Here is a 6,593-nt window from a genome sequence, read left to right on the forward strand (position 1 = left end):
GCCAGCTATGCCACCGATCTTATCTGAATTTTAGAGATCCCAGTGCCTCAAGATTTTTCAGAATCTAGCAGTTAAATTGGTGTGTGATGCCTAGACCCCTGCTGCACTCAGTGGTTTGATCCACTTCAACTTTTCTAGTCCTTGACCAAGTTATGAACAGACTATCTCCACATGTAAAAAAAATAGCGTTTACTTGTTAAGTAATTTGGTCAGCTGAAGCACCATATAAAGACCTCCTAACTGGGCTCTCTTTTCATGGGGAGCGACTATATGGAGAAAAACTGGACAAATATATCCAAACAATTTCTAATGGGAAAAGTACTCTTTTGCCAGTCAAAAGAAAGTATAAACGCCCTTCATTTAAACGGGCTCTTTCCTCTACGCCAGGGGCTTCCGCCTCTAGGCAGGGGCAACAGCCTCCGGCGTCACACTTTAGAGAAGATTCAGAGTCAGACCAAGGCTCAAAAGAAGTCCTGGGGTCGTAAATCTGCAAGCCAGAATCCTAAAGCCTCGTTATAAAGAAGCAACTCCCCTCACCAAGGTGCAGTTTTCAGAAGTCTGAAAAGAAGAAATTCAGGACAGATGGGTCATCTCCACGGTAACGCTGGGGTACAAGCTGGAATTTCGGGACTTTCCACCGTCTCGTTCCCAAAGATCCAGAGAAAAGACAATCTCTGTTTCAGGCACTAGACCGATTAATATCTCAAAGGGTGATCATACAGGTCCCCAAAAAAGAGCAAGGTTTGGGGTTTTATTCAAACTTTTATGGTACCAAAACCAAATGGAGATGTCAGACCCATTCTAGAGCTAGGAAATCTAAATCAGTTCCTGAAGATCCGCTCCTTTCGCATGGAGACGATCAGGTCAGTTTCTATCCTTCTAGGAGGAGAACTTCTGGCATCAATTGACATCAGGGATGCATATCTGCATGTCCCTATATTTCCCACTCATCAAAAGTTTCTGCGGTTCAAGTTAGAACAGCAGCATTTCCAGTTTGTAGCCCTGCCCTTTGGGCTAGCCACAGCATCCCGGGTGTTCACCAAAGTGCTGGCCCCACCTCTAGCCAGGTTAAGTGCACAGGGCATAACAGTTGTAGCGTACTTAGGCAATCTATAACTAATAGATCATTTGGAGCAAAGCGTACGCACAACAACCAACTATCTGAAGAAGTTGGGTTGGGTTCTCAACCTAGAGAAATCTTCCTTCATACCGCTAAAAAAGCTGGAGTACTTGGGTCTGATCATAGACACAGCCCAGGAAAAGGTGTTCTTGCCTCAGGCAAAGATCAACTCCATAAGAGAGTCGCTGCAGATGGTCAGGTCAAACGGCGATCCCTCCATTCGCCTTTGCATGAGATTGCTAGGAACCATGGTGGCTTCATTCGAAGCAGTTCCCTATGCACAGTTTCATTTAGGACTGTTGCAAAACAGTATCCTGTCTGCTTGGAACAAAACAATTCAAGCTTTGGACTTGCCAATGCAGCTGTCCCCAACAGTGTCCAAAAGCCACACTTGGTTACTAACCCAGAATCTGCTGAAAGGAAAATCCTTCAGACCAGTCATCTGGAAAGTGGTAACGATGGATGCCAGCCTTTCAGGCTGGGGAGCAGTACTAGAAAAGACAACAGTCCAGGGACAGTGGTCAAGAAAGAACCTTGTCCATCAATATCCTAGAGATTCGAGCAGTACGTCTGGCTCTAAAAACCTGGACTTTCAGGTTACTGGATTGTCCTGTCAGGATTCAATCCGACAATGCCACAGCTGTGGCCTATATCAATCACCAAGGGGGCACCAAAAGTCTCTCAGCACAGAGAGAGGTTAACCATATTCTAACTTGGGTAGAAAGGAACGTTCCATGCCTATCAGCAGTCTTCATTCCGGGAGTAGAGAATTGGCAGGCGGACTACTTGAGTCGCCAGCAGTTATTCCCAGCGGAATGGTCTCTTCACCCCGACATATTTCGGGCTGTTTGCCAAAGATGGGGGACTCCAGAAGTAGATCTTCTAGCGTCCAGGTTCAACATGAATTTAGTCAGCTTTGTGGCCAGAACAAGGGATCCATTCGCATGCAGAACGGATGCCTTGGTGACCCCATGGGATCAGTTCTCACTGATCTATGCATTTCCCCCTATTCAGTTGCTGCCTCAACTTCTTTGCAGGATCAAGCTGGAAAGAAAGCCGTTAATTTTGGTGGCACAAGCATGGCCCAGAAGGTCATGGTATGCAGAAATCGTAAAGATGGCAGTGGAGGGCCCATGGTCCCTCCCACTACGGCCAGATCTGCTCTCAGAGGGACCGATATTCCATCCTACCTTATGGTCTCTAAGTTTAATGGCTTGGCTATTGAAACCCACATTCTGAAGAAACGTGGGCTTTCTGGGTCAGTTATCTCTACCCTGATTAATGCAAGGAAGCCAGCTTCCAGAACTATATATTATAGAGTCTGGAGGGCTTATGTTTCCTGGTGTGAATCCAAGGGTTGGCACCCTCGGAGACATATCATAGGCAGAATTCTTGCCTTTCTACAATTAGGGGTAGAAATGAAATTTGCCTTGAGCACTATTAAAGGCCAAGTCTCAGCTTTATCGGTCTTATTTCAAAAGACCACTTGCTACTCATTCTTTAGTCCGGGGTTTTATACAAGGGGTGACGTGGCTTATTCTGCCCTTCAAACCTCCCTTGAATCCTTGGGACTTGAACTTAGTTTTGTCTGTGTTACAAAAAACAGCCATTTGAATCAATACAACATATTCCCCTAGTCCTTCTGACAAGGAAGTTGGTATTTTTGGTTGCTATATCCTCAGCAAGGAGGGTTTCGGAACTGGCTGCTCTTTCTTGTAAAGAGCCATATTTGATTTGTCATGGGGACAGAGTGGTGTTACGCCCTCGTCCAGACTATTTTTTTTATCAAAAGTGGTTTCAGGTTTCACCTGAACCAAGATATTGTCCTGCCATCATTTTTTCCAAAACCATGTTCTAGGAAAGAAGAGTCACTACATTGTCTTAATGTGGTGAGAGCAGTGAAAATCAATTTTCAGGCAACTGCTCAGATTCGTAAGACTGATGTCTTATTTATTCTGCCAGAGGGTCCTAAGAAAGGACAGGCAGCGTCGAAATCCACTGTCGCTAAGTGGATTCGACAAGTGATAATTCAAACTTATGATCTAAGGGGTAGAGATTCCCTCATTTCAAGTTAAGGCGAACTCTATCAGGGTGGTTAGTGCTTCTTGGGCAGTGCGTCATCAGACCTCTATGGCTAAGATCTGTAAGGCCGCAACTTGGTCTTCAGTGCATCCATTCACAAGATTTTATCAGGTAGATGTAAGGAGGTATGAGGATATCGCCTTCAGGCGCAGTGTGCTTCAGGCAGCAGTATAAATCCTCAAGTCTGTGGGTACCTTGCGGGTTGTCTCTCCCTCCCCTCAAGTAGCATTGCTATGGGACCTCCCATTAAGTAATTACTTAAGGCTCTGTGTCCCAAGATGTATGATAAAGAAAATAGGATTTTTATTACAGCTTACCTGTAAAATCCTTTTCTTGGAGTACATCATGGGCACAGAGGTCCCGCCCCTCTTTTGGGATTAAAGTGGATGTAAACCCAATGTCATCCTTTCTAAACTACTGCCATAGGGGTTATCTATAAGGATATACATGCCTCCTGCATGTATCTTTAACTGTCAAATGTCTCCCCTCTGTCTGTTATGAGACCCGAAAAACTGCAGATTCTGTGGGTGGGTCTGTTGTCTGGAACTCGGTGGGTGGAGTCGTGATGTCAGTAGACTCCCCACCCACCTCTACACTCCCCTTGTCAATATGCATATTCCACTGAACTTCTGCTATGATTTCTAACATTCAGTGAAAAGACAGGAAAGTAACCACATGACTTCAGCATGCCAAATCATGCTGAGGTGTGGAACATCCAATCCTTGCAGAGCTGCTGAAGAAAGGAGTGGGGGTGGGAATTAAAAAATAATGCATGTCTTAGGCTAGTGCACGAGATGTGTAAATCACCTGTCACTCACAGCAAGGGGGAGTATTTGACAAAGTTTTTCTCTGTTTGTCAAGTTTTATCTCACTGAACAATAAAAGGGGATTGCTCAGAGCTGGATTAGCTCTTTGTGGCAAGACTGGGCTCAAATGATAGGAAATCTTATACTCTACATTATGATAAAAAAAATTTTTTTTTTTAAATTTCGGGTTTACATCCACTTTAAGTATATTGCTTTGCTACAAAAACTGATGTGTGATGTGGAAGGAGGAGGGGTTATATAGGGAGTGAACTTCCTGGATTGGGTATACCAGTGTCAACACCTGAAGGTGGCCCATAACCCATTAAGTATTTACTTAAGGCTCTGTGTCCCATGATGTACTCCAAGAAAAGGATTTTACAGGTAAGCTGTAATAAAAATGTTATATCCCTTTTATATTGTAAGCCCCGGTTCACACTGAGGCAGCGCGACTTGCAGCGCGACTACCTCAGGCGACCTGGACACGACAGGGGCGGCGACTTGCAAAACGACTTCTATATAGAAGTCTATGCAAGTCGCCTCAAGTCGCCCCCAAAGTAGTACAGGAACCTTTTTCTAAGTCCATTGCACAGAACGGTTCCATTGCACAGAACGGGACGCTACTTGTCAGGCGGCTAAGTCGCCTGACAAGTCGTCCTAGTGTGAACCGACCCTGAAGCCCTGCGTAAACTGTTGGCGCTATATAAATCCTGTATAATAATAATAATAATAAAAATCCTATTATTTACTTAAATGTCTGTTAGCTTTTATACTGTGTTAAATTTATGTTTACCTGGTTACTCTTTGCCCTAACTCACATTATAATGAGTTACCCTTTTTATTATCTGACTAGGAGTTTGTTTCTCTGAGAGAATATTATTGCTTGGCGTCAGGCACCGTATGTATATCTATATACATCTTCGTTCCCCAGGTGAGGTTCAGCTTCGTGGAAAGGTCAAGACAAAGAACAAGAGGACCTATCCTTTACAGCAGCTCCTACAACAACAGTACCTGGTCTGTATGAAACCTAACTTAAATTATACATTTCCTATTAAAAAGAAAACAAAAAAACCCACTAACACTACCCTAGCAGCCCTCCTACAAATTCCTAATATTTTCTCCACCTATAACAATTGCTTAATGTAAGATGGTTGCCAACAACTAGTAACAATTAATTTGAGATAAACACCGATCAGCCATAACATTAACAACACTGACAGGTTAAAGAGGTTCTGCAGCCTGGTTTCCAAATAAAAAAAGTCAGCAGCTGACTTCTAACAAATAGACACTCACCTGTCCAGAGATCCAGCGCTGTCCTCACCAGGGCCAGTTCTTTGCCAGTCTTTGTGTCCCCCATGCCGGAATAATGACTGTGGGAGGCCGGCTGTGACAAGACTTCCCACTGTGCATGCAAGAGCTGTGCTGCGCCCTTTGAATGGTCCTGCAGCCTCCTAGGATCTATAACTCGATTTAGAAGGTGGCAAGGGAGTAACCTTTGCTTGGATCGTCTAGGGCTCTTGCACATAGATGCCAAAAACAACACTTTCAGATCTGTGCACCATTTTTAAATAGATCTAAAGGCAGCTCTATTAATGCCAATGTGTCCATGCACGTGGTAGCATTTAGCTTGGTATTATAGAGCAGTGTAAATGCCCAAATCCTGTGTTCGAAGACAATGTAGAAACCAGTCACTTGAGTACTTTTCCAATGCTTTAATGGGACATAACTTGAAGAAGTAGCAGGAAAGAGGTAGGAGAAGAGTTGCAGGGAAGTTCAAATACCTTTTCTTGGCGTAGCACTAAGGAATTGAAATCTTTGGGATGAATATATCCTCAGCTCAGGATTAAATCTTTGCACGCCCGGATAGGTCTCTCTCACCAACCTAGCAGCCGGAACGCAGCACGAACAAAAAGTCTCTGCCACAGACTTGAGTGAAACAAAACTGTACGATCCTCTGCCACAGGATGTAGTAGTTTTCGATGAACAGCAAACACAGTACCAGAACCTTTAAGCCGACCCGGCAGTACTTGTGCGGTAGGGTAGTTTAGGATATGTCCTCCAATCGAGTCACCAGCCCCTTCTTAAGGGTCTCTTCCAAGATGAGTCCTCCCCTGGATCTTCCCGATTGTCCGGCTTCTTCCCGCAGGACAGACAGCACAGGACAATCCCAGCTATAGCAGGCCCCAGACAGGCTTCTGGGTCCACCCGCTTGGCTGCCGCAACGCAACCCTCCAGACCGGAGGGCCATGAGGTAGGACTCACTAACACATGCCTCCGGGCCAGGAGGGCCACGAGGTAAAGCTCTTCAAAACATGGTGTCTGCCCCATAAATACCCTCTCCCAGAATGCAACCCGGAGGACCACCTCTGCTGAGTTGTCACCGGGACAGAAGAACACTCATATGTTTCATATGTTTCAGCCTGTTGCTTTCCAACACTGACCCAGAGTGACAACGACATCCACAGGCAGAATGTGGAACTGCACACAACACAGCCAAACTGGAACAGAGGCTAATCTAACTGTAAATTAGATCTGAACTATGTACAGCACAGATAATCAACTAAATTTAACTAGAAGCGGTAGACTGA

The sequence above is a fragment of the Aquarana catesbeiana genome, linkage group LG07, assembly GCF_042186555.1.
Source record: "Aquarana catesbeiana isolate 2022-GZ linkage group LG07, ASM4218655v1, whole genome shotgun sequence".
Classification (NCBI taxonomy): domain Eukaryota; kingdom Metazoa; phylum Chordata; class Amphibia; order Anura; family Ranidae; genus Aquarana; species Aquarana catesbeiana.